The 12,085-nt window shown below is 43.2% G+C and overlaps 1 long non-coding RNA gene across 1 annotated transcript in view; it reads right to left on the bottom strand.

Annotated features, from left to right (window-relative positions):
• Nucleotides 1-8,489, bottom strand: part of LOC138297441 (uncharacterized) — a 30,291-nt gene extending 21,802 nt beyond the window's left edge. The window contains exons 1-2 of the long non-coding RNA XR_011204105.1: nucleotides 8,354-8,489; nucleotides 660-837 (exon numbers count right to left, since the gene is read on the bottom strand). This is a non-coding gene — a long non-coding RNA (uncharacterized lncRNA). The remainder of the gene's footprint in view (nucleotides 1-659; nucleotides 838-8,353) is intronic.
• Between the last annotated feature and the right edge of the window lie 3,596 nt (nucleotides 8,490-12,085).

Genomic DNA, 12,085 nt, shown 5'->3' with positions numbered 1-12,085 from the left:
GGACCTGTGTCGAGGAGACGTGAAGAAAAACTATGATAAATAGCTCTCAGAAGGCCTTGCTGACTGTGCCTTCTGAAACCTTCCTCAGGCATGATCCATTCAGATATGTTTGTTGCACTAACAACCCTATAGAGATCATCTGAGGCCAGGCAGCTACAGTCAACTGACCCGAGGGTCATCACAGAGTGACACAGAATAATTCCACTGTGAACATTCAATTGATACTTAAAGTCACAAAACATCTTAGCCCCATATCAACTAACAAAGGAACAACAAACAAAGGAAACAAACAAACAAAGGAAAATAATACATGGGCAAAAGTTCCCTAGAACTAAGGAACCATAAAAAACAAAACAAGGTGAAAGGAAGCATACCTACCTCGCTTTCAACTGCACACATCAACTTCTAACCAACAGGGAAGATGCCCTACTCTTGCCCAACCAGTCTGGCCTTGTTGGTTACTCTCGTTTGCTGTTAAATATCACCTCCTAAACCTGAAGAAACACAACAACCATTGCCCCTTCTTCTAGCACATACTATGGGAGCACTACATGGCTTCATGCATTTTCTTCTCTGACATCAATAACACAATATTACAACCACCATCACCGGGTTCACCGCTCGGGCACAAACCTCCTTTCTTATATTGTGCTACACACCTCTTTTTACATTTCTGTCCGTTTTCCAATCCAACTCTATTTGCAGACACATCTGGGTGTAAAAGGCCTTTGGAACAAAACAAAGTTCAGCTGTTTGACCTTCATCAAGTCATCTTTGGATAGCCATTTGTGTTGATCTAGATTGCCAGCTGCCACATCATGTTTTATCACTGCAAACCTATTAACCAACAGAGAACAATTTTAAAACTAGCATTTCTGTCTCATATCAATTTGAACAGGGTTTTGTAAATGCTATCATTAATGATGGTTCAGTGCTCCCAGCCCACGTCACATATATCACCTTAATATTCTAGTCTAAGTTTTACAGCCATTTACATTGTGCCTTTGGCTTATCGGTTCACTCTCTTTGCCAGACCATTGGACTGGGGTTTGCACAAAAGAAGTTTGAAAATACTGTATGCCACATGCGTCTAAGGAACTAACTTCTCATTTCCTCCTATGTTAATTGGGTGCCATTGTTACCAGACAAGAAGAAAATTCTTCTCTACTGAAAATACATTTATTTTAGAAGCTTAATTGTAAAGGTGGCAGGGATGCTCCTCATAAGTGATACTTCAACTCACTTTGAATGTATGTCTGCAACAACTGTGGCAAATCTGAAGTGATCAGGTAGAATATTAAATAGGCCTTTACATTTTAAGCAATATTTTCCCCAGAGAGTGCTGGGACCATCAGTGTGGAGCGGAGCCCCACTGCTTTCAATCTTTTCTCCTCTTTAATGCAAACCTCACAGTCTGACACTCATTTTCACACTTACTCATCTTGACGAGGCCTTCAAAACTTTTCTCTGAGCTGCTTTTGATTCAGTGTTTCCTCCAAGTAGCCCACAGGGGCCAAGCCAATGAGCTGGCTTCTTATTCCTTTTGGAGGGACAAACATTTCGCCCGGTAATAACAGCAAGATATTAATTACATAATGTTAGATCATCCACAATTTTAAAGAAAGGTCTTTCAAACTTTGACATACAGTTCTCACGCCTGGGCATTTTCTTTAATAAATCTACCACCAGGCAGGTTATTCTCTGATGTGACCCATCCCAATCTTCTTTTGACACTGCACCCACTAATTCTTCCATAACATCACCCACACTTGCCTCTACTTCTTCATTCTCTGAGTTATCACCCCTCTCACTAGCATCGGGTATACGGATAAGCAATCAGCGACTCGATTTTTCAAGCCAGATACTTAGTCGAAGGTATAGTTCAAAAACTGCAACCTGGCAGCCAGACTTGTGCGCCTGGCTGACCCATTGCCTCCACCACCCGGCCTCAGCACCTTCAACAAATGCTTATGATCAGTCAGAGTGGTGATAAGCCCCCAAATGTCCATTCTGTGTGTGCTCGGGTTCATATCCCATCCTCATTGCAAAATTATTGTGGTTAACAGAAACCCTCCTGATGCGTTTTCTGTTCAATCTGTGTTTAGTGCCATTGAGCACAGCAATGAGGAAATATTGTCCAACCCAGACCAAGAAAGAACGAGGTCTCCCACATAATTTAGTGAAATGGCCATACATGAAAAGAACTCACTTTACTCATGACAGATTTATATGGTGATAGTGCACGTTTGTAGTGCATGTATTATCCATGGGAGTGGGGGGCTTTTGACTCTTTCTGAAGAAGCCACTGAAAACAGTTACATCTTTGAAGTATCACAGAGGCTGCTCATGACTTTTCTACAGGTGTAGTTGTGTCTGCAGCAGCATGTTCAGTATTTTTCTTTACTCCTGCTGTCTCCTTTGACGGAGTACCAGAGGTGCGGAGACAGATTTGTACCACCTGGAGGCTCTCTATTGAACCTTCTATACCCATGCCATTTCTTGAGGTATGGAGAGATTAATCCATCTTCGGTGTGCATTAAGTTTAATTCATCATGTTGGTAGATAAAGATACAATATCAGATGGGTGAGGAGGCGGGAAGGCAGCATGCACCCCTGGAAGTCCTTTCATGCAGAGTTGGTGTGATATGAGAGTGGGCAACTTGCTATTTCAAGCTAATACATTCAATGTGATGGGTCTCAAATCACCAAATAAATATTAGAGTGTGAGAAAGTCACCCTTTAAGCAGGTTCACCCTTTTAGCATGTTCACCCCAGTGTTTCCGACTGATACTGATGGTAACCTACCCTGACTGTGCCCTGGGCTCTGCTAAACAGGCCCAAGGCCAGTGCGCTGAATGAAAGGTACATGGTCAAAGGTTATAATTCGAATTGGCATGACAGACCCATGTAATTCCCTAGTAGATAATAGTGCAAAGGGGATTAAAACTACCTATAAGGCCCTAGTGGATAACAGGGCAGGGAAGTTTAGAGGCCCAGTAGCTTTTCTGCACTGGAGTGTGCACTGCTGTGTGCCTGCTGTCTTTTTTAAAGACCGCCCTGCTTTGGAGACTGCCTTTAAAAAGTACAATGTATTCAACTTCAACTTCCAAAGTAGTAATCTACTTTATTTTTACATATAAGGCACCCCCAAGGTCTCCCCCTAGATGCCCAAGGTGTGGGGTGGGATGTAGTTATAAGCAGGGACATTATAAAAATGATTTATATGCCCTGGTGAGCGAAAAACTGCACCTTTAATTTCCCCCATTGTAAAAAGTTAGCTCCATAGGCTAAAATGGAAATATTTTTCATAAGCCTAAGTATGGCTAGGAAGAAACTAACTATGCTACAAAAATGCTCAACTGAATGGTAATGATAAATGCAAAAACTTGCCATTGTTGAATTTATCATAGCGGATACACAAAATAAGTTATAAGACTTCCTTTACTGTAAACTAAACTCCAGTCTTCCAGTGGTCTCTCCTGATTGGTCAGCCCTAACAGGATTAGCCAAGCTGCTTTGATGAGGTGATAAGTGGCCTGCACTGAGCAGAGGTTATTTGATGGGTGAGGTAGGCAGATGGTGAAGCCAGGCCAGGAAGGGAGCTGGATAAATCAAGCTGGGGCTTCAAAAGGAATCCAGTCAGAAAGGAATGCAGCCAGGCCTGCCCTCCTGTATCCCACAGATAGATGGTGGGCATAGGAAAGGAATTTGCAGATGTCCAGTTGGGTAGTTAATGGAAATGAGCTGCACCAGGGGGTTGGTTTAGCCAGATCTTACTCCTCAAGAGCAAAGTCATCCAACTTGGAATATTAAAGTGCAGTGCTTTATGGGACAAGAAGATGCCACTCTTTGGAGGAAGCTATCATACTTAAGGATGGTACCCTGCAGCTCATTGGACAAGGATACCAACTGACTGTCACCCAAGATGATTGAATAAAAGTGGCTGACCTGCATTGGAGTTCAGGTCTGCTGCCTGAAACCACAAGAAGAAGGGCTGCCCTGCTGGAACCCTGGTCTGCAACGCAGAGGACTGCATATTTAATTATTGCTCCTGTTGCACACTAGAACAAAGCCCAAAGGATTTCCCCTTGCTTTTTAAAGGACTCAGGAGTGGACTCCCTTAAAGCAACAGGTTAATAGAGCTTCACCTGCACCGTCCCATCTCTATCAATAAGACCCCAGCTGGACAGCCTCCAGTGGCCTTTAAAGGAATTGGTCAGGTGCATTCTGGTAAACATAGTCCCAACATCCCAAAGACCATCTAAGAGCTTCTTCACCCTTGGAACGGTGTTGTGGATGCCCAAAGATCTGCTGCCTGAAACCACAAGAAGATGAAGGACTTCCCTGTTGGAACCTGGGAAATGTCCTGAACCATGACTCTGGAACAACAAAGTCGTCTACAACACTTGCTGGAACAACAACTGTCTTTTTCTCTACCTTAACCATGCATGTGCTGAACAATGCACATGCGTGGTTAAGGCAGAGAAAAAGGCAGAGTGGATCGGGAGAGGGCGTGGTTAGGTAAGTGGGGTTGGGGGTAGGTTTTAGGGGTGGGGGGTTGGGGTAGTTTGGTTTTTAGGGGTTGGGGTGGGGGGAATCTGGGCAGTTTGGTTTTTAGGGGCAGGGGTGGGGGAATTGTGGTAGTTTGGCCAGGTAAGTGGGGTTGGGGTAGTTTTTAGGGCTGGGGTGGATTAAGGGCTTGGGGGTCAGGGTTGTTTGGTTTTTAGGGGCGGGATGGGGGGTCAGGGTAGTTTGGTTTTTAGGGGTGGGGATAGGAGAATCTGGATTGTTTGGTCAGGTAAGTAGGGTTGGGTTGGGGGTAGTTTTTAGGGGTGGAGGGTGGATTAAGGGCTTGGGGCAGGGATTGGGGGTCGAGTAATTTGGTTTTTAGGAGTGAGGTGGGGGATCAGGGTAGTTTGGTTTTTAGGGGTGGCGGTGGGGAATTGGGGTAGTTTGGTGCAGGGTTGGGGGTAGGTTTTATAGGTGGGGTGAATTAAGGGTTTGGAGTGGGGTATTGGAGTCGGGGTAGTTTTGTTTTTAGGGGTCGGGTGGGGTGCTCCGGTAGTTTTGTTTTTAGGGGCGTGCTAGTTTTGATTTTAGGGGTGGGGTGGAGGGGTTGGTTGTTTTTAAGGCGGGTGGGGGTTTGGAGAAGGTTTTAGGGGTTAGGCTGGGTGGGGAGTATCGGGGTAGTTTTGTTTTTGGGGGTGTGGGGTGGATAGTTTTGTTTTTAGGGGCAGGGTAGGGGAGTTGGGGTAGTTTGGTTATTAAGGGCAGTGGTGGGGGATCAGGGTAGTTTGGTTTTTAGGGGCGGGTCGGGGTAGTTTTGTTTTTAGGGGCGGGATGTGGGGGTAGGTGTAGTTTTGTTTTTAGGGGCGGGATGGGGAGGTCAAGGTAGTTTTGTTTTTAGGGGTGGTGTGGGGGTTGAGGTAGTTTTGTTTTTAGGGGTCGGGTCGGTTGTTTTTAGGGAAGATGGGGGGTCGGGGAAGGTTTTAGGGCTCAGAGTGTGTGGGGGTCTTGGGGTACTTTCATTTTTAGGGGCAGGGGTCGGGGTTGTTTTAATATTAGGGGTGTGGTACTTTTGGGCTTTAGGACGGGTGGGAGGTGGCATGCTAGAATCACGCATGCCGTTCCCACACATGCCTTTACTAGGCATGCTTTTAGAACGAAAAATTGTAAAGGCATGCGTGGTAAAGGCATTTGTGGTAACAACGCAGTCGTTGTTCCAACTGCGTTGTTCAGGCATACGTGGTTCTCGCTTTAGTTGTTCCATCATACATTCCTGGAATCCTGGTCTACAATGCAGAGGACTACGTACTGAAGTATTGCTCCTGTTGCAAACTGGAACAACTGCCCCAAGAACTTTGACAGTCAGCATTGTTACAGTAGTGAGCCAAGAACACAACTTGGCGACATTGAGTAACATATTAATGTGCTTTGCTTGGCAAACCAGAAATTGGAACTGCATTTTGGTCCATTTATCACATGAAATGTGCTGGAAATCGTCCCAATATAAACCAATTTTTATCCCACCCCCTAGCTGACCCCCACTGAGAAACATCGAGCTCACTCATGTCGCTAAATTTATTTGGTCCTACGTGCACCACTTTCAAACCGGACCAGCTGCCACTGATAGCAATTCCTTAATGTTTCCTAAACTCATTTAACAATTCAGAAAACCTCTCCCTAATGGTTAAATGGGGTTAGTGCATCTCAAAAAGTGTTTTAGCAGTCACATACTTATGATTTTTTTAACCTGAGGGTCTGCAACCTTTAACACCCTTTGTTCATGAAGCCACCAATCTTTCCATCATGTGACACTCTCCCTTCCATAAAATATCAGAGTTGCTTGTTTGCCCATCCTCCTCCTTCACAGTCTGCTCCTGTGCATTTTAAATTTCCAATATATTTGATTTACATTGTTGGGCTTTTAACTGTAAGGCTAAAAGCCTATACACTATTTCCCTTACTATAATGTTTTTCTTGTAATATCAAAATTGTGCTTTCTGCTTAGTCTGAAGGAGAGCCACTTGTGCCTTTAATCAGTAACTCTTTCTTGCCTGCCCGCAACAATGTGCATTTTGTCTATACATTCATGTTCCTTTAATGCGCTGAGAATCTTAATACTTACTAGTCAACGCTCTCCAATGTCACATTCATCCAGCGCTGCAAATGTGTCCCCAATGCACACTTTCAGTGCCTCCCATGTACTGCTTAGAGAAGTATAATCACATGTATGCATTTTTTTTAAATACTTTTGTCTGATTTGCTCTATTGTTGCTGAGATTCTAATGTGGTTTTCATTGAGGCTTAATATGTATGTATTCCTTGAAGGACAATTATGCCCCCATTCCAACAACATGTGGGCATGATTGGCCGACGATATGTCAGCTATTTCAGGGTGCTTCACCCTTTCCATCAGCTGACCAAAAAAAGACAATCAATTCTCGTATACATCCTATGTACAGAGGAAAAGAGATATTAGTCTGTCTCAGATGTCACACTTCACCATTCTCAATTTTTTGCTTGCTGCTTTGGTTGCTGGCCTTTGGTGATTAGGCCTGTCCAGGCATTCATCCCAAACCTAAGGTCTCCTCCAAATCTTTCTTCCCCTCCAATAAGTGGCAAAGTAAACAAATGGTCGTGATAATGTAAGTGTCCTGGAATATTTTAGGAATATGAACATTAAGTAGGGCAAATTTGTACCTATGTGGTTAAATTGGGCCAATATATACCTCCCTCGCTGGTCTTCTTCCGTCAGAATATGTTGCACTGTGGAATCACCTCATCAGAATAGCCACACTGACGATTTTGGACAGCTGTGAAGAGTTAATATATGATGGTAAGCCGTATGCTTCATGTCCTCTCCTCCACTTCTAGGAGGTGTGTTCCTTGTAGAAATGTCTAGTTGTCATTTGCACAAGTAGTGCTTGCACCTCTGTGTTAGAGGCCGGGCATTGTTAGGGGTAAGTACACACCCACCACTAGCAATACACCCCAGCACAGGGGTGTGCCCAGTCAAGGTCCCACAAAGTAGCCCCTGGCTCAATCCTTGGTAGCTTGGCAATGGGCAGCCAGGCGTAACTCAGGAGATAGGTATGTAAAGCATTTAAATACACCAATACAGTAAATAAGTAAGGCACAACACACAATAAAAATCCCACACCAATTTATAAAAATAGTAAATATTTTTATCTTTAAAATGACACAAACAACAAAGCAATCTGTCCTCATGCCATCGGTTAACTTATAATATTAGCTGAAATGTCTGCCTAAATTATAAAATGTTGCAAATACTGACTCAATAAATAATCCAGTGTACCACATAAATGAAACAACACACACCAAACAGTTCTGGTTGGAATCCTGCAGAGAATGTGACTCGGTATAATTGTGTTGGCTCCAAAAATGCCAACAAGTGTTCAGTGAAACTTACTTTGATAAGCTCTCTGAAATGCTAATTGCAATACAATTTCCCCTGGAAATTAAGCATAGCAAGATAAAAATGTTAGCAAAGAGCACAGATACAATTTCAAGAAAAGCCTGTTTTCCTGCACTCTGTGAATTTGGCATTTTAAACAGCAGAGTGCTCAAATGAATGCAACACCAGCTGAATATAAATGTAGGAACATGAAATATGGAAACCAATGAACGCATTCAAAATTTTCATTACTGCCTTGGAAAGGGAGCTAACAGTCATGCTGGTAGTGAGACAAGCATGGGTAACATTTTATCTGTGACTGAACAAGGGAATGGGATGTTCCTGCGCTTTATGAGACTGTGAGAACAAAAAGTTTTCACTGCTTTTAAAATTACATTGGCAGGAAACACGCCTCGGATCACAAACACTATTCACAGAGGGGCGGGTACCTCCCAGAGTGACAGGATCCAGACATGCAGCTGCTGAGAGCTCCCCATGCCTCCATCGTGGCAAGAAATCACCAGTGACAAAGTGTGACTGCTATGGATCCCGGGAAAAGCATTGCGCATCATCTTTAAGGAAACATAACCAATCACTGTATGGCTTCATCATAAAGCCACACAGTGGATTGGCCGGCCCCTACACTGCTTCCAAGTACAGGCCGCAGGGACAGCCAATCCAGCCAATCCAGAGTTTTCTCTCATGCTTTTTCTACTTGAAGCTGCGTGGGAGCAGTGTCAGGATTGGTGGGAGCAGGTGAGCCCAGCACTCCAAGGGAGGCTGGGGAGTTGTGCTATCTTTCCCCTGGATGCCGAACAGAGTATGGGTTTGAGAGGTCCAAAGTGCACGGGACTGGTTGGACACAGTCAGAAACCTGTCCGACTCAACATGTGCACTGGACTTCAGCTGCATGCCACTGCTAAACAAGAAGATTGGCCTCGCCCTGCCTCCACCCCTGATGAGAAGAATAAATACATTGGCCAACTGAGCCCAGTCTATTGAAAAGTCGTGAGTGAGACATATGCATTATTTTCAATTATACAGTTGTGGCTGTTTTACTAGAGGGGCAACACCCTTTTGCACCCTAGAAGGATCCACCCCGGTTCGCTATTTGGAATAAATATTTTTAGGGCTTTCCTTCCAAATACTGATTCTTTAAGTGTTGTATTATTGTTTTTCGACAGCAATCTGTTTAAAAAACATTAATATTTAACCACCAACTCAAAGGAGCTGGTAACCCAATCGCAAACAGGTCCCCAAGTGAACCATTCCCCTTTGTCAATGGTGATTTTTTTTTTTTTTTTTAAGAGTAGGCAATGGCACCACAGCCTAATCTTAAAAAAAGATTGTACACAATTTGGTTTTCTTTTTGTAAATGCATCCTGTTTTTCTTTTAAACAATGATTGCTTCATTTAAAAGCTATCACAGACATGGTGGTCTGCTTACCCCAGCAGGCTTCCATACCTGTGAACTAGCCAAACGTGGTGGGTTGCAATACGCGACCTACCTCATTAATCTTTATGCAGTAGGTCAAATTGTAACCCACTATGATTATGTATTTTGTGAACTGACCTATTAATACATAGGTTGGTTCACAAAATAAGACTGCATTTGGTAATCATTTCCTTCAACGCAGACACCTTGCACTTTGGTGCAAGGATACCTGCGTTGGCAGCTAAATTTAGTGCCAGCGCTAGGGGAAACACAGAGGTGCGCCGTATTTTTGTAAATACAGGCCATCCCTGTGTTTCAGAACTGACGCAGCGCAGCACTGCCAATTGTTTCGCAGCGCTAAGCCAGTTCCTTGTAAATATGCCCCTAAGAATCTGCACCTCTAGCATCTGAGACAGAGGCCCAGAGATATAAGCTAGGTTGGTCCAGTGTCCCCTCAGGGGTGGGGGAAGCCAGGAAAGCACTTAAATCAGGGAATCGCAAAGCACGGAAGGGTTCCCAGTTTATAACACCGGATCACCCCATGACTAAACTTTTTAATAGTTTCACTGAGGAGCTGAGAGTTATGCCTTCCATGACAGAAGAAAAGTCCTGAAACCTGGAAAAAATCCCAGTAATTACAAATCTTGCAGACTGATTGCGCTTCTTAATATTGATGTTAACCTTTTAACTAAGGTACGTACCTCATGTTTAGGTGAATATATGTTGGGTTTTGATGATGTGGACCAGTCTACATTTGTTGGAGACGGTCAGACAAATGACACTACCCATTACTACTCACTGCTGTGGCTGGCTTCGGGTGCAAGAACAGCAAGAAGTAACCAAGGTGAAGTAAGTGAAAAACACTTTAATTCAAATGCAAATAGAGCCATCAGGTGGCGTCCCACAGCTACAGGTCCCAGTCTACACCTGCTGAAGTTCTGCAACAGTTTGAGACTCCAACATTGTGACATGCAAAAGACCAAATAAGAGAAACAATATATATATATCTATATCTATATATATATATATATATATATATGTGTTTGGAACATCCAATTTTTGAAGATATAACGCCCCCCCTTCCTGAAGAAAACGCATCAATCCATGTAATCTTGTAAATAAACTGGTAACACACGCTCACTTAGGTCAACACTGTTAGAATGAAACATCAACATGCGTTTCCTAGGATTCTGAGTGTGCTTAAAAAAAACCTCTCTCTGAAAAGTATCCCGCAACACCAAGCTACGATGGCCCAGCATGTGCATCAGCCAACTTCACATAGGGACAGGCCAATTAGCTACCTAAAATAGTTCCACAAAATTAAAATATAGTTTGTTCTTTTTTTAATTCATCCTTCTCAGCAATACCCAGAACCCCATTCTTGGACCACAAACAGTGATTATCATCATGGCAGCTTTCATCTTGCACTGTCTATCACTAACTCCAGACAACATGTACTCACAGTCTGTAGCCATGCCGGACAATCCTTTGCTCTTCGAACAAGACAGACATCAAACCAGTCCTAGCTACTCACTCCCATATTAGACTAAAATGAGAAATACCAGTTGTACTATGTCTGTTATTATGATATGCCCAAATATTCTTTCTGTCAATTCTGCTACATTCGTTCCACAGAATGAATACTTTCCTTTATCACTCGATTGTCCCACTCCACTGCTCTCACAATCCCCTCTACAGTCAAAATCATTTTGGACTCATTCTCATATACCTTACATTCCTCATTGCTAACATTGCTCACCTTTACAGGCGTGGAAATGTGCTTATGCACTCTCATAAAGTGGCCAACCTTCTTACACTTAATGTACTTTTAACTAGAGCCGTACAGTTCACATTACTGCCTACATGATTACGTGAACCACATCTATAACATGTGACATTACCTGAAAATAATTTCTTGTCCTTTTCACTTGATTCACGCAGGCAATGCCAACATGCTCATTATCCCTAGCTAGTATGTACACTCATGCAGCAGAAAGTTAAATCCCCTTTGCAATCATAATGATCTTCTCTAGAGTAGCAATTATGCATAAAAACTATTTTTTGTGGACTTTTTTGAGGAGCAACTTAGCACAATTTGATCCCTGATATACTGTTCCACACAGTTTTTAAAGTTACAAGCGATAGCCAAAATCCTTGGTGAGGCCACATACTCATCAATACTCTGTGAATTAGACAGTTTGTGACAGTAAAAGTTAGAACCCTATACAACCACACTAGGGAAAGTCTCCTTTTTGCCTCTATGTACTCATACACATTTCCAAAATACTCCCTTGTGGGTTCCAATTCTGGTAAGTGTTCAAAAATGATTTGTGCCTCCATACCTACACAATTGAAGAGTAAGACTAGGTTTCTTTGTGGCACCTACCCTAAAGCTTTACTTGCCACCAAGCAATTATTGAAAACTCTATGCCATTACTTCCATTGCTGCATGGTGTAGGACATTGGGTTAATAGTTGTGCAGGATGTGAGGCCTGCACAAGGAGCAGGTCCACAGTTTCCCCTTACTGGGAACCAAGAACCCCACTGTAGGGCTTGACCCAATCAGGGTAGCAAAACAGAGCAGTCCAAGGCCCACTACTCAGGAGAGGTGGCATGGGCTAGCAATCACCATTCCCTAGCATGCAGTAACAATGCTCAAAATGATTGTCCAGTCAGTGCTTTTATTTTAGAAAAAGGAAAAGTACATTACACGTACACTACTGAATACCACA

This window comes from Pleurodeles waltl, chromosome 5, assembly GCF_031143425.1.
Source record: "Pleurodeles waltl isolate 20211129_DDA chromosome 5, aPleWal1.hap1.20221129, whole genome shotgun sequence".
In the NCBI taxonomy this organism is placed as follows: Eukaryota; Metazoa; Chordata; class Amphibia; order Caudata; family Salamandridae; genus Pleurodeles; species Pleurodeles waltl.
This window is presented reverse-complemented; position numbering and strand designations above follow the sequence as displayed.